Below are 16924 nucleotides of genomic sequence, written 5' to 3'. Positions count from 1 at the left end.
CCTAGATCTCTTTCTGCCATACTCCTTCCTAGACAGTCTCTTCCCATTCTGTATGTGTGAAACTGATTGTTCCTTCCTAGGTGGAGCACTTTGCATTTATCTTTATTGAACTTCATCCTGTTTACCTCAGACCATTTCTCCAATTTGTCCAGCTCATCAAGTATGAATGAGGAGGCTCAGCTAAAAACAATTTTCTACATTACACACCCTTCATTTCCATGTGACAAATTAATAAAAATCAAGCAACTACAAGAACTATCCCCTTCTGACATAAATGACATAAATGGTGATACTTATTTACAAGTTTGTGACAGAGTATACCTACCCCGTACCAGTCCCAAAGGGGTTAATTATATGTTGCAGGCTGAGGAAGCCCCGCTTTTCTGACCCTGCTATGCATGCTCAGTTTGGAGGTAGAGTATAAAAGGAAACAGCCCATCTTCTTTCAGGAGGCTGCCAAAGCGGGAGGCTAGCAGGAAGCTGCTACAGGCCCCGACCCAAGAACCTAGGCATGTAGAGCCTCAGATGGATACCCAACTAACCCAGAGAAGGGACCATGCCATCAGGAGTTGCAACTGAAGGAGGATCCCAGAGGGCCCAGAGAACCATGGACCTCCACTGAGGAAGACAGGGTAGGAAGCAGCCATGAGGACTTAGATATTGCCCCAGTGGAAGAACCAGGGAACTGGTCAGTGTGTTTCAGGAGAATCCCTGTTGACCCAGTGGCAGACCACTCTGCCACTGTTAGAGCCCTGGGCTGGGACTCAGAGTAGTAGGGAGGGCTTGAGCCCCCTACCCTGGGTTCTCTACACCTCTAAGTGGCCACGCAATCCCATAGGTGAGGTATTTTATTGACTCTGGCCATTAAGCCAAGCTGACAGGGTGGAAGGGCCACTTATTGACTCTGGCCATTGGGCCACGCTACCCTGAGAGGAAGGGCCACTGGCTACTGACCATACTACAATGTTTTGTTGTTTGGGTCACAAACGTAGGACCTAACTGGATGCTATACTGTTTTTTTCCCTTCTTTTCACCGTACCTACTCCTCAACTAGATTAAAATTTAAAATTATATATTGCAACTGAGGCTGGTAATACCGGAGAGCAGAGATTGACTCATGTCAATATCCTGGGTACAGTTTACTTCACTCTTCAGGAAACTTCAATCTGGACTTTAACTTTGAAGTTTGGGCTTCTCTGTTGCTGAAAGCATGTAGACAATACTGAAATAAAGGCACCATTTACAACATTTTGACCCAAAGTAAGTTAATCTAAGGCTACCCTAGAAGCCCTCCTGTACCCAATTGTCAGCGTCATTAAATGCTAATTTCTGAATTAGGGTTACAGATCAGACAACACACACTTCTTGGTTAGAAAAGAAATTTGAGAAAAGATGTTGCATTCAAATCCACTCGGTCTTATAGATGTCATTTCCATATCCCTCTGTCTATGAATCTAGCCATTTGTAATATCATGAATCCAAATGTGCATGTCTCAGAGGAAAAGTCGAAAAATAAATACAACTACTTATTAATTTTGAGTGCACTGACCCCAATCAGAATTGCAGGGAGGGGAGGAAGGGAGAATGGTTCAAGCCTTGTTATCAAATCTTAAAACTGGCACCACTTCAGAACTTGCTATAGTCACTGAAGGAATCTGAATTAGTGTGATTTACAACCCATGCCCTCATCCTGCATGGACACCCCAGGTGACTACTTGAGGCGATACGTAACTTATGTGGGGTTCCACATAGACACCAGAGTCTTCCCAAGTTGGTCCAAGGGCAGGTTTGGGTCCATGTTTTCCCTGATCCACATTTGGGGAGAAGGACAAAAATATGTTTGGGTCAATCATTTTTAAAAAACAAAATTACCAGCTACACAAAAGCTGCTCAGAGGTTCAGAATGGAGGAGGAGATGGATTAAGGGGCGGTGAACTGGTGAAGAGTCAAAAGTGGAAGAGAGATGTAGTATATTTAGCCTTGGAAAGATTGAATTTTTAGCAATAAATATTGATAAATGTTGATTTCACCGTACACACAAACCAACAAAAAAAATTCCATGACTAATAATTGAAATTTACCGATAGACAAAGAAAGAAAATGTTGCTTGAGAATGTAGAGTTTGATTTAATGCTATCCACTTTGTATTTTGACTTATGATACTTAACAATTTGTGTTTTAAGATCTAATAGTTTGACTCTCAGCATCTACTATCATTAAATAATTATAGTCTGACCTCCATAATTTCTCACAACTGGGGAAATTTAAATCAATATAAATTAAAAAATGCTTAAAATCCATAATTGTGTGGAACTATGGCAATTTAAAAAGATAAAGAAATAAAATAATGCTTAAAATAAACATTGATATTATCTGCCAACATCATAAAAATGAATGGAATTTTGCCAACCCTGAGTTTATTACTCTATGACTCTACAGGTTATTCTTCCATAGTGGCAGATAAAAACAAATAGAATCCATTGGAAATTTTCCAATGGAACATTTTTCCATTGGAAATAGCCAATTTTTCAAAAGGGAACATTTGCAGAAACATTAAAGTTTACCATTTCATTTTGAAAAAAAAAATCAAGACAAAGTGCTTAGAAAATGTTGAAACCTCCCATTTCTCATTTCAAAATGGCCTTCCATTTCAAAATTGATGTTTCTTCATTTTTTTAAGTAAACCTTTAAAAAATGTCAAAATTATATCAAAAATTTTCCAGTTCTTTCAGAATTTTTTTTCAAGGGAAATGTATTTATTTATTTAGTTAATAGGTATTGTTCTGTTTCAAAGCATTTTTTTTAATCCTGGAATTTAACACAGAACAAAAAATATCTATTTCCTGTGCAAATTAACTTATTCCATAGATGATGACTGGCTTCTGCCTGATTCTTTTCCTGTTCTTGAATTTATTTGGCCAGTTTGCTAATTATGATAATTATCATCTTTAAATATATTTTTCTTATATAGTTAAGGTGCCTAGAGGCTTCCAAAGATAAGTCTTAATATATTAAGTTTATTATCGTCTTCAGTTTTCACAAGAGAACATCAAGACACATTGCCAGTCTTCAGTGTGCTTTAACACCGCTGGATAATAAATATTATTGAGACATTCTTGGAAAATTACACAAACATAATTATAATTTAGAAGTGAATGATTGAATACTGTGAAGGATAACTGCCCAAAATTGAAACAATTTTGGGCAATCATTTTAGCTTGAATTGCATTAAATTTTTGCTTATTATTCTTTCTTTTTTCAATCTTAAGGAGAGAACTATTCCCTGCCAAAGGCAAAAAGAAAATCTTTACTGTGAAAATTGCTTTCACACATGGAAGGATATTAGAGACACTGGTAACAACTGCATAGTTAAGACTGCTGAATTTATAGTAGGGAAAAACTCCTTGTTATCTGTGCAAAATAATGTATATCAGCACCAATCTAAAGCACCTACACTAAGCATTTCACTTCCTCACTGCTTACTGGTCCCACTACACAAGACGCATCCCTGCCTCTCCGATCTTGATCCATTACCCCAACCTTCCCTATATGACCCTGCCTGCTTCCCCCAGCAACCCACAAATACTATAAGCATCACTAGTTCTTTAGTCCATCTCACTGACCTTTGGACATGGATGAATGTGCCCCCAATGAGGCTGCAGGCACTAAGGAAAGTTTGAGGTGAAATTCTTCCTTCTTCCTGGTGCTTGAAAGAACAGGTGAGGAGAGATGACGACTTGCAGCAAAAATGCCCTAGGAAGAAGAGATTTTTAGGTTTGCTAGGAAGGCACTCTTTCTGACTGAGGATCTCAGCAGCATTCCCATTAGCTCACCAGTACAAGCTCAATGGAGCACCCCACAAACTGTCCCTGACCCTGTCACTTTGTACGGCCCTCTAGTTCCATGTATTCCCCTCCTTTCTCTGCTCTTTTCCGTGCCTAATCAGCCACTCACCCATTCCACTTCAAAGTATTTGAAACTAAACATTCTCCCTGTGATATCATTGTGATGTTGCAGCCTATGTGGTTTTATAAAAATATGTTAATGAGTGAACATAATGTAACTGGAATATGCTTTATGCAAAAGGTCTCTTGTAAGGTATCATTACAAAGCTTATAATCTACTAAGTATGATCATTCTATTTGTATAAATGTACCACACTTGTATCTGAAACTAGAAATATGAAATGTAACTCTGAGGGCCTATTGTAATTATGCAAAGTATGGGCCATTAATGGTGGTTTGGAACCTTGATGACTCCCATTAACCAGGACAATTGTCTGCAGATGGATGTTTTTCACCTGTAAGTCTTCCTATACATGTATGTGCTGGCAAGTGGGCAATGAAGTCTTGCAGTGACATGTGATCATGTCACCTGAACTGGAATCCATCTTTAACCTGGTGTCTTTCCATTGAGAAGGAGGGGGTGAAAACCCAGAGAGGACAAAGGATTCCCGCCTTATGCAAAAGATATATAAAGAGGTGGAACAGAACAAAGTGAGGAGAGGAGCCATCATAAAGAATCCCCTAGCTAGCATCTGAGCTGGAACAAGAGCTGTACCAGGGGAAAGAATGGTGCCCAGGCCTGGAAGGGGTCCATTTTGAGGAAAAAAATTACTGAAGCATCTCTGAGGGTGAGATTATCTGTATTCAGTTTGATTAGACGTAGATTTGCATGTTTTATTTTATTTTTCTTGGTGACTTACTTTGTTCTGTCTGTTACTACTTGGAACCACCTAAATCCTACTTTATGTATTTAATTAAATCATTTTTTACTTATTAATTAACTCAGAGTATGTATTAATACCTGGGGGAGAAAACAACTGTGGATATCTCTCTATCAGTGTTATAGAGGACGAACAATTTATGAGTTTACCCTGTATAATCTTTTTACAGGGTAAAATGGATTTATTTGGATTTAGACCCCATTGGGAGTTGGGGATCTGAGTATTAAAAACAGGAACACTTCTGTTTGCCTCCCTCACCCTCGTCCCCCCCAGCTAACCTGAGTCTATTCTGGAACTACCCAATGAGAATCTTCCTCTAGGAACTGCCCCAGTGGCTGACTTTTAAAACTGGGCAACCTAAGAGTTGTACACTTCAAATCCAGGCCCCACCTCACAATCCCACTTAGGCTGATAAGGCCATTGTGCATTTTAAGCCAACCTGGTCATTCATTCATTCATCTACTCTGATGCTACAATACAAATACTTTCCAAAAGTTACTTTCCCATGTGTTGCCAGAGGGATGGTATTTGATTGTGGATGAGAGAGGAGGTGATTCACAGAGCAAATTCTCTATTAAGATGTAATTCATGCTAAGAAAATATTTGAGAACCCCCTGCTTTGAAGATTTTATTAGTAATGATCTTTGAGAATACAGTAAAACAATGAAGCGCTAAATATGGGAGCCCTTTTATATTGTATATGAGTCTTGCACTGTTTGTACAGTGATTTGAGATCTGTAGATAAAAAGAGCTATATGTGTACTAAGTATTAATATAATGTCCTTAATCTCCCTTTTCTAAGGTGAATGCTTTTACAGTTTCAAGAAACAGAGGTAGAAATTTATGATTCAAATGTCAAACACTTCGATACAAATGCTTTGTGTGTTTGTGAAAATGGACCAAAATGAAACATTACCACCAGTACCTGAGGCACAAGGGAGAAAATATCTTTTTAGCTTTGTTGGTACATTAAATCATGACCAAATCATGGACTGGGAGACATAGTTCTTTCAAAAACAGAACGGTTATCAAGGAAAAAAGATCAAACTTGCTTTTTCATGCAAAAGGTGCCCGGTCTGATTTAGCGACTTCGCAGTAGCTTCTCCAAACTTCTTCGTTTTTTTAAGCCTTATGGTGTAGGCTCTAGAAAATGGAATAGCATATCAATATAGTCAAGGCTTATCACAAAGCTTCCTTTTCTACAATTTGATACAAAAGCAGTTAGCCTATTGAACTGAACAAATGACATGCAAGGTACATATTAATCAGCCCCTGCTTATTAATAATTGGCAACTATGTAACTTTTGGGAAAGAAGTGAAATATGCTATTTATGTGAATATTCAAAGAGTCGATTCACATAGCATCAATGGGGAAAATTCCCCCTACAACTTATGAAGTACCTAGGAAGAGTTTTATTGTTTCCTTGTTGTATTCCATTTTAGCTCTAGAAAACTCACACAATGTGTAACATAAAATTCAGTGTTATTTATGATTTCCACTGTTTTAGCACTTACAGTCAAGACCATCATAGGTGAAACTCCATTTCTTATACTTCTGTATCCAATAACCTCTTTGTATTTTATATTCCTTTCTCAGTGAGAGTTTATTATTTCAAAGTGTGGTAGAGCAAGACTCCCTGGAAAGCAAGGTTAACTTGATTAAGAATAGCTATGTGAAGCTGTATGTTTAATGGCACTTAATCTGGCCAAATGAAATAGGAAATATTATATCCACAGCCCTGATAAAATGAAGTTTAGTTTTCCTTCTTGGAAATGGATTTAAGAAATTTTGTCAGTTCATGGTGGAATAATGCTAAATACAAATTGGAACAGTTGAATCTAAATGAATGTAGCTAGAGAAAAACTATAAAGAAATGTTATTTCCCAGACCACTGAAAAGTAAACCAGCAACCATTATAGGCTTGGTGAAATCCTTTGCAGCCATTGAGAGTCCCAAGGCTACACCACTCAGAGCAGGGTGTAATGGAATATCCAAACCCCACACTGGGCCCCAAAAAGGTTAAAAAGACACTACTGGCTCCAGGATTCCTGAATATGCTCCAGCTGGAGAGTGGGTTAAAAGGGAGTTCAGGTGTCCAGGCAAAAGGTGGTAGATGTGCTGTAGGAAAAAGGAATCTTTATCTGGGAAGCCAGCCAGAAGGTTGAGTCTGAGAGGGGACCACTGAGTGGGTAAAGATCATAGGCAACATCTTCTCCAACAAATACTCCCTTTGATAACCAGCAGGATTTCAGGCCCCTGCTCATTTGGATTTTTTTCAGGGGGGGCATGAGTGGATAGTAAGGGCCATGCCACACACTAAAGGGACTGATAAGTAGAAAGTAGCCCTGGGATGTGAACTTAGACCTATGGTTCTCAACCTATTTATCATAGTGGGCCTCATATGTAGCTCTCTGTATGTTATATGGGCCACATCTGCATACTACCTGTATGGCCCTAAGTATGTCACATAACTGTGTGTTGATTGGGCTGCAAGTGGCCCATTGGCTGAGAACCACTGACTTAGACCAACTGCAAGAAGGATCTGCTGATGATGCTTCCCAAAGAACCCTGGACTGGGACCTGGTAGAGAAGGAGTGTCTTGGTTCCCTACCACACCCTCATAAAGACTGAGGCCCAGATGTGGGTGGAATGTGGAAGATTTTTGGCTTAAGGTTAGGAACTGGTACTCCCACCACCCTGAATGATGCTGAGGGGGCTGAAGTTGGGTGTACTAACCACTAGGTTCCCTGGACTTCCAAGCCCTTATCATACATGGGTTCTCAATATTGTTCATAACGTAGATCACCTCTTACTGGAAAAACTGACTCATGTACACTTCCCCTACCATTCATAATTATTGTTTTTTTCTGTGATGAGTATAACTTCCTCAGAACATAAGAATGGCCATACTGGGTCAGACCAAAGGTCCATCTAGCCCTCTATCCTGTGTTCTGACTGTGACCAATGCCAGGTGCCCCAGAAGGAATGAACAGAACAGGTAATCATCAAGTGATCCATCTCTGTTGCCCATTCCCAGCTTATGGCAAACAGAGGCTAGATACACCATTGCTGCCCATTCTGGCTAATAGCCATTGATGGACCTATCCTCCAGGAATTTATCTAGTTCTTTTTTGAACTCTTATAGGCTTGGCCTTCACAACATCCTCTGGCAAAGAATTCCACAGGTTGACTGACCAGTGTGTGAAGAAATACTTCCTTTTATTTTTTTAAACCTGCTGCCTATTAATTTCATGTTGCGGCCTCTAGTTCTTGTGTAATGAGAAGGACTAACACTTCCTTATTTACTTTCTCCACACCAGTCATGCTTTTATATCATCATATTCCCCCTTCACCGTCTCTTTCCCAAGTCCCACTCTTTGAAAAGTCCAAGTCTTATTAATCTCTCCTCATAAGGAAGCTGTTCCTTATCTCTAATAATTTTATTACCCTTTTCTGAAACTTTTCCAATTCCAATATATCTTTTTTGAGATGAGGCGATCACATCTGCACGCAGTATTCAAGATGTGGGCATACCAGGGGTTTTATTTCAAGCAGTGTGATATTTTCTGTCTTATTATCTATACCTTTCTTAATGATTCCAACATTCTGTTTGCTTTTTTTGACTGGCATTGCACATTGAGTGGATGTTTTCAGAGAACTATCCGCAATGACTCTTTCTTGAGTGGTAACAGCTAATTTAGACCACATCATTTAATATATATAGTTGAGATTATGTTTTCCACTGTGAAATACTTTGCATTTATCAACACTGAATTCCATCTGCCATTTTGTTACTCAGTCTCCTAGTTCTGAGAGATCTTTTTGTAGCTCTTTGCAGTCTCCCTGGGACTTAACTATCTTGAGTAGTTTTGTATCATCTACAAATTTTGCCACCTCACTGTTTACCCCTTTTTCCAGATCATTTATGAATACAGTATGTTGAATAGGACTGGTCCCCGTACAGATCCCCTGGGAGACACCACTACTTAGCTCTCAGCTTAGCTTTGCAATGCAGCTTCGCTACTCAACACTCAAACCTAATCCCTACCAACTCAGGAAGCCTGGACCATCAATTCCTCAGGCATGCCAGAGACAAGGCTGGTCCTTTGTATCCTATTACCAGGTCTGCAGAAAAGAGTGTGAGTATGTTAGCTGAAGTAGTCTTTTAGAAGAGAGATGTTATCACCAGGAGTCATAGACTTGTATTACTTCTTTGTGATTCTGTGTTTTGTACCATTTATTCTGCTTTCATTTATTTTAATAAAGATCTTAACAAGTTGTTATTGTCCTCAGTATGTGTCCTTGGCATAGACCCCAAGAGTCCTCTTATGATATTGAACTATGTTCTCTATCCCTGTAGTCTGAAGTGGGACAAGAACCTAATATATCTTCTGATCAGATCAGTGGTGAGCCATAGTAAAACTAGACCATAAATTCAGGTCAACAGCGTGGAACTGAAAGCATTTCAGAGAATGCTACCACAGAGGTCCTGGTCTTCACTTTCTTACCTAGCAGCCTACATTTGGCCTCCAGGACCTCTCTCATATCCTTCCTTATGTCACTGGTACCTACATGTACCACAACAACCAGCTCCTCCTCAGCACTACGCATAAGTCTTTCTAGATGTCTCGAGAGATCTGCAACCTTCGCACCAGGCAGGCAAGACACCATGCAGTCCTCCAAGACATTTCAAAGCCAGCTATCTATGTTTCTAATGATCAAATCACCCACTACTAAAACCTGTTTCTTTCTAATTACTGGAGTTCCCTGCCCTGAAGAGGTATCCTCAGTGTGAGAGGATACTACATCATCATTTGGAAAGAGGGTCCCAACTATGGGAGCATTTCCTTCTGCTTCAGCTGAATGTCCTCCTTCCCTGAGACTTTCACCCTCCTCAACAGCACAGAGGCTGTCAGACCGGGGGTGGGACCAGTTTACTGTGTTCCGGAAAGTCTCATTTATGTACCTCTGTCTTCCTAAGTTCTTCCAGTTCAGCCACTCTGGTCTCCAAAGCCTATACACAGTCTCTGTGGGCCAAGAGCTCCTTGCACCGAATGCACATATACTCCATCTGCCCATAGGGCAGGTAATCAAACATGCTGCACTGGGTGCAATAAACTGTATAGACCCCACTTTGTTGCTGGACTTCTGGCTGCATTCTCTTTATGCCTGAAGTTCATTCCTTTGTTGTTGTTTTGTTTTTATCAAGAGGTGTTTTGGGCTTTAAGTTTAAAGAATATTAAGTACATCTAGCCCCCCCTCACACTTCCCCCTGTAAACTCCTTTGCCAAACTCCTGTTAGCTGTTCCTGTTCAGTAGCTGCTTGTTGCAACTTCAGCAATTGTTTTCCTAGAAAAAAATATACGTTAGTATTCTGAAATGTCTTAATCTGATGAGTGGTTTTTAATGAATTAATTATTATCTAGCTTTCTTTATTTAAACTCTCCCATCCATCTATTCTGATTCAGTAAACGGAAACAAAACAGAGCCAGCAGAATGTGTACAGATAGCTTATTGAACTACTAGCAAATGCGCTAGTGGATCACAGTTTTACCCCTCTGGGCTCACCTCCACATCTGTAATATGGGAATGGTTACACTAACCCTTCCATGTGTGTTGTATCTCATACAAGCTCAGGACTATGTTCAAAGTGCCTGCCTTGGGGGAGGGGCACAGCTGGCAGGATCAGTTGGAGTCAATTTTGAAGTCTGTGAGAGGATTCTAGTTCTTTTGGATGGATTGTACCCTTACAATCCAGAGTGCTGTGGGAGCACATCATTTCACTGTCCAAGGAGAAATCCAGGAACGAGACAATGACTGAGTTACAACATGCATCTGAGGAAGTGGGTATTCACGCACGAAAGCTCATGCTCCAAAACGTCTGTTAGTCTATAAGGTGCCACAGGATTCTTTGCAACTTGGCCCTAGCATCTCCCTTTTTCCAGAGATGAAGTAAATAGTGCAGTTTTCTTCCCTCTCTACGACACTTGAACTACTCTGGTTTGTCTAGAGGCAGCAGGAACAGAAAGGAGACTTGGCTCCACCAATACCTCACCCTTGCATACTCAGGTCCTGGCTTACTTTTTTCTGGAATGGGAACAGGAATGTCATGGCCAGTTACTTCTTTATCTCACCTGGGTAGGGATAGGTAATGCAGGTTACCCATGGTGGGCGTGGGGGTTATGACAAAGTTCCTCCTCTACCTTGGTGGATCCTGCACTTATTGACAGAGTTTCTCACCTCAGTGATCTTCCCTACAGTCTAGATCAACTCCTCCTGTATCTGATCAGGAGTTGGGATGTTTGGGGGAAACTTGGGCCCAACCTCTACTCTGGGTTCCAGCCCAGGGCCCTGTGGATTGCAGCTGTCTATACTGCCTCTTGTAACAGCTGCATGACAGCTACAACTCCCTGGGCTACTTCCCCATGGCCTCCTCCAAACACTTTCTTCATCCTCACCACAGGACCTTCCTCCTGGTGTCTGATAACACTTTTACTCCTTAGTCTTCCAGCAGCACACCCTCTCACTCTCAGCTCCTTGTGCCTCTTGCTCCCAGCTCCTCACACACACTTCCTCTCCTCTGGCTCCTCCCTCCCTGACTGGAGTGAGCTCCTTTTTAAACCCAGGTGCCCTGATTAGCCTGCCTTGATTAGCTGCAGGTGATCTAATCAGCCTGTCTACCTTAATTGGTTCTAGCAGGTTCCTGATTACTCTAGTGCAGCCGCTGCTCTGGTCATTCAGGGAACAGAAACCTGCTTCTTCAGTGGCCAGTAGATCTCCCTTCTCTTCCTCTGCTGTAGAGGGAAGGAGGGAGAGGGCTGCTGCTGCTGTTCCTGCTGAGCACTGGACCCTCCCTGCTGCTGCTGCTGCTGCTGCTCTTCCTGCTGCTCCCTTGGCTGGGCCAGACACCACCACTTCCATCCCTGCCTCCCCCCTTCTCTGCTACCCTCTAGTTGGCTGGCTGCTGATCCCCTTACCCCCCCACCCTCAACTGCTGCTGTTGCTCCACCTACAGCCCCAGTGCTGTACGCTTCTTCGGAGTGTCTGGTCAGGCTCAGCTGGACCCTGACTGAGCCAGTCAGCTTCGGGCGAGGAGTGCGGCAGGGGTGTCCCCTCTCGGCTCAGCTGTACAGTCTGGCGATCGAGCCCTTCCTCTGTCTCCTCCATCAGAGGCTGACGGGGTTGGTGCTTCGAGAGCCAGAACTGTGGCTGGTCCTGTCGGCGTATGCCGATGATGTGCTCCTTGTGGTCCAGGACCTGGGCGACTTGCTGGGGGTGGAGGCTTGCCAGGCCATCTACTCGGCAGCCTCCTCTGCCCGAGTCAACTGGGTCAAGAACTCTGGCTTGGTGGTCGGGGACAGGTGGCAGGTGAGCTCCCTCCCACCCATGCTTCAGGCCATCCGGTGAAGCACGAGTCCACTGCTCTATCTTGGCATTTACCTTTCTGAGACGCATCCATCTCTGCCAGAGAACTGTCACAGTTTAGAGGGCAGGGTGACGGAGCGGCTCCAGAAATGGATGAGACTACTTCGGTGTCTCTCCCTTCAAGGGAGGGTGCTGGTGCTCAATCAACTGGTCCTGTCCATGCTCTGGTACCGGCTCAACATCCTGGTCCCAGCCCCTCATTTCCTGGCCAACCTCCGGACAACGATTCTGGAGTTCTTTTGGCCAGGGATGCACTGGGTCTCTGCAGGAGTCCTCCACCTGCCCCTGGAGGAGGGGGGACAGGGCCTGAAGTGCCTATACACTCAGGTACATGTCTTCTGCCTCCAGGCTCTGCAGAGACTCCTGTATGGTGCTGGTAGTCCGGCGTGGAGTGTATTGGCGCATGCCTTCCTCTGCCGCTTCCGAGGGCTCCGATATGACCCGCAGCTCTTTTACCTCCATCCAAGAGGTCTTCCGCGAGACCTCTCCGGGCTGCCGCTCTTCTACCAAGACCTCCTCCGGACCAGGAAGCTCTTTTCAACGAACAGGTCCATGGCGGCCACTGTGGGGGCCAATCTCCTCGCGGAGCCCCTGCTACACAATCCCCAGCTTCGTGTGCAGGTGGCGGAGTCCCCCGCTGTGCACTAGAGTCTGGTCTTGGTGGGAGTCACGAGGGTCGGAGACTTCCTGGACTATGACCAGGGAGACTGGCTGGATCCCCTGATGCTCGCTCAGTGCATGGGGCTGTCCAGACCTCATGCTCCCTGGTGCATACTTCAGGAGGTGAAGGCCGCTTTACTGCCTGCTGCTCGGTCTTACCTCAACCAGGTCCTGCAAGAGGACACACCCTGCCCACCCTCCACCCCAGGACCCATGGATATTTTTATCGGGTCCCTGCCCTGTGGACCCAATCGGTCCCCTCACCCTTTCACTGTGAGCCAGCTGCATGATCTGCAGCCGGTTCTGTTCCAGGCCGTGCCACAGAAACACCCATACACGCTCGTGCTCCACACTCTCCACTACCTCACCCTCGCATCCTGCCCTGATACCAAATGGCGGGACCTCCTGCCACCTCTCGATGGTGAGAGGCCCCAGTGGGCCAGCTTATGCTCTGCCTTGGTCCCGAGGCCTGCCGGGGATGTCAGTTGGCAGCTCCTTCACGGGGCCACGAGCATGGGCGTGTACTTGGCGCGGTTCACCCCTGTCCCCAACACCTGCCCTTTTTATGGCATGAAAGAGACCCTGGTGCACATTTATTTAGAGTGGGACAGATTGCAGCCCCTGTTCTGGCTCCTCTTGAACTTTTTATTCCTTTTTTGGTTGCACTTTTCCCCTCACCTGTTTATCTACGCACTCCCCATCCGTGACCCCACAAAGTCGCGGGATCTCCTTGTCAACCTCCTCTTGGCTCTGGCCAAATTAGCCATCTACAAAACCAGGGAGAGGAGGTTGGACAACGGGATTTCCTGCAACTGTGGGGCCTATTTCTGCTACTCCATCTGTTCACGCATCCGGGCAGAGTTCCTCTGGGCGGCGTCCACTGGATCCCTTGATGCTTTCGAGGAGCAGTGGGCGTTGTCTGGGGTTCTCTGCTCGGTGTCCCCATCAGGTTCCCTTCATTTAGCCCTATGACCTCACTCCCAATCCTGTTTTTTCATTAGTTGTCCCCTGTACTTATTTGGTGTCACAGACCTGTGGATCCTCCCCTTAGGCTGGGGGGAGGTCCTTTAGAAGTGGGCGGGCTTTGCCCGCCCACCTCTTGCATACCAATAGGACCAGACTCCTGTACCCCACTGGCCTGGGTCTGTCACAGGGTATAAGACCAGAACCTATGCAACAACTCAATTTGCTTAAAGAAAATGCTCAAGGTATTACCTTACATGTATATTAGGAAAAAATATTGAGATTTAGACTGAGCTTAAATGACACATGTTATCTAAATCTGACCTACACCCAATGGTCTTCCTAGTCAAGATGAAGAAAAGGAGAGTATTGACAGTTGTCTTCCATGGGGCTAAAATTAGATAATAAATCCTGCTTTTACGGTGCTAATGTATGCCTATAGGCATATTGAAAGCATACTGGGTTTCAATGTGGTGTGTTTAAAGTTGATTAAATGGCCCATGAGTTATATACAGGAAGTAAATATGGAACTGGATCAGGGATTGAGTTATACAATGGGTAGACATGAGAGCTGTTTCCCAGTCACCTAATCTCCAGATTTTTATATTTTATTTATATAGTACACAGACACATACACACATTATAAAGGCCTCTGAAGAGGCATTATAACTGAAACTAAATATTTTGGACAGAAAACTGGTCTCAAGGTATGTGCTTCCCTCTGTCATTTTTATTCAGATTATGGGCCTTCTGTGGCAATAAAAATCATAATGGTGATAGTTTTTCTGTACCATTATTTCATTTTAAGCTAGAAATGTGTTAAGTTGAGAGTGCAGCAGTAAATTTCCACAAGCACATTAGTTCTTTGCTGGAGAAAATGGCTTAGATGTTCCCTAAGTAGTGTCAAACTCAAGCACACTCAGTAACAAAGAAAAATATCTTAGCCAATAGCCACAGCTATAACTGGATATTATGTCTCCAATATAGAAAGTGGCAAAACAAAAACACAAACCAAAAAAAACCTCCTACAACTGAACTCAAAATCTTGAAGATATATTACAAGATCATCTACTTCAGTGTCACAAAGATAACACTTGAGATGGTTTTAGAGATTTGATGAAAATCAAGAAGCTTAAAAAGAAAAAAGCACAGGAGATTTGCAAGAGAGTTGGTTTTGTTTTTTGTTTTGTTTTTTTTGAGTGACTTTTGTACATGTTTGTAAGATATATTTGAAAAGATGAAGTTGCAGCCATCAGTCAACTTTACACTGACAATGACAAAGGTCTTCAGTATTGAAGAAAAACACTTTAATAAAAAAGTGTGAAACTTTTAAGGAGAAAAGAAAGATAAGGAGTTGCAAAGGAATGTAGCCTGAGGCAAAATGCACCTCTAAATTTATTCCAAATCAGAGTGTGATGTGTCGGGGGGGAAAGAAAAAAATCATTGTAATTAGACAACATTATTGGTTAACTTGATATGGTGCAAATGCAAATTGGGAATGTGGTGAAGCACATGAATGTCTTTGAAGCAAACTTCTCTGGGTTTGGTCACACAAACTTCGGTGATATCAGTGGTCTTCAGAATATGATCCTAAGGCCAAGATCCTCAGAGCTTCAAATTAGGGCTGCTTACAATTAAATTTTCTGCATCAGTCCCCAATAGCCATTTGTTTCTGTGCACTGCAGTTCAGCGATACACCTGGAACATCTTCACCTCCAGCAGGATTGGGAAGAGTTACACAGAGTTGGCTGTGTCACCTCTATACTGGCTGAGGGATTTTTGCACACTAAGGCATCCTCAGGAGCCCTGGTAATTGGTTTGATTGAAATCTATTTCATCAAAACAGATTTGACAAATTGGGGTTTCAAGAAAATGTGTTTTCTTTTACCCCTGCAAAGTGTCTGGCTTTCGCAGAAAATGTTGATAGTTTATTGAGAAAAACAAATGCCTGCACGATGGCCAGGGACTATTATTCTTATGATGCATCCTCTCCCCTCAACTGATCGGGGAGGAAGTTGTGCATCACAGGAGATGAAGTCCAGTCAGAGATCCTGGCCCATAAAAGGAGAATGGGACCACAAGGCACCTAAACTACAACTCCCATGAGGCACTGCAGCACTATTTTGAATATTCTAATTTTCAACTGAAATATTTATGGTTTGGGTATTTACTGGGGAAAAAATAGATCTCCCAACCTGTTAGGACAACTTCCAGGATCTTTGGGTATGTCTACACATCAGTTAGGATGTATGATTCACAGCTTGGATAGCGGTGTATATTCTAGCTCTACCTGAGCTAGTGTACTAGTGCTAAAAATAGCAGTTTTGCAGTGGTGCCTTAGGTTAGCTGCTCATGTACATGCCCAGAGGGTTGGGTAGGATTGTACTTGGGTGGCTAGCCTGAGCTACTGCCTGTGCGGCCATGGCCACACTGCTATTTTTACTGCACTAGCCTGAGCAGAGCTCATATGTATACAAATACCCAAGATGGAATTTCACATCCTACTTGCTGTGTAGACATACTATTAATGTGACACAGAGCAGTCCTACCAAAGGCCAGGAGATAGCCCTAAATGTTAAAAAAGCCAAAAAAGACAATCCAAAGTCTCTACCTCAACATATAGAATTTTATTGTCCCTTTGTCCTGAGCAGTTAATCGAACAGTTGGAGTCTCACAGGGTGGCATCAATTAACAGAAAATAATAATGGTGAGTCAGATACTTTGGTGCAATATTGCTTATTTATAAAGAATGAACATAAAATCTTGTTTCTTCAAAACAGACAGCAGGCAGTTTCCTAGCTTATATATCCAAGTCTGCCTTTCCAGAAGATGCTGTACTGAAAAGAAACTCTCTCTTCCTGCATCCTCCAAGGACCTTGTTCACCACTGCTTCTCTCATGATCTGCTAGTTTTGTCCTTTAAATACGCAGCTTATGAAGCAATCCCTTAACCCTTCTATCTGCAACCAGTCCCAGGGAAACTTCTCAGTCTATACAGCTTAGGCCTACTCAGGCTTTGCCATGTCGCCAATTGCCTTGGATAAAGTAGCTTCAGCTGTTTCCAGTTATCACACTCCATAGAGGAACTTAATTGCTCTCCCATGTAGCCCAAAATAAGGGTGGTTAACACACCCATCAGTTTTAACAAAG

This window comes from Gopherus flavomarginatus, chromosome 3, assembly GCF_025201925.1.
Source record: "Gopherus flavomarginatus isolate rGopFla2 chromosome 3, rGopFla2.mat.asm, whole genome shotgun sequence".
NCBI lineage: Eukaryota > Metazoa > Chordata > Testudines > Testudinidae > Gopherus > Gopherus flavomarginatus.
The sequence above is the reverse complement of the archived record's forward strand: the minus strand, read 5'-3'. Positions refer to the sequence as shown.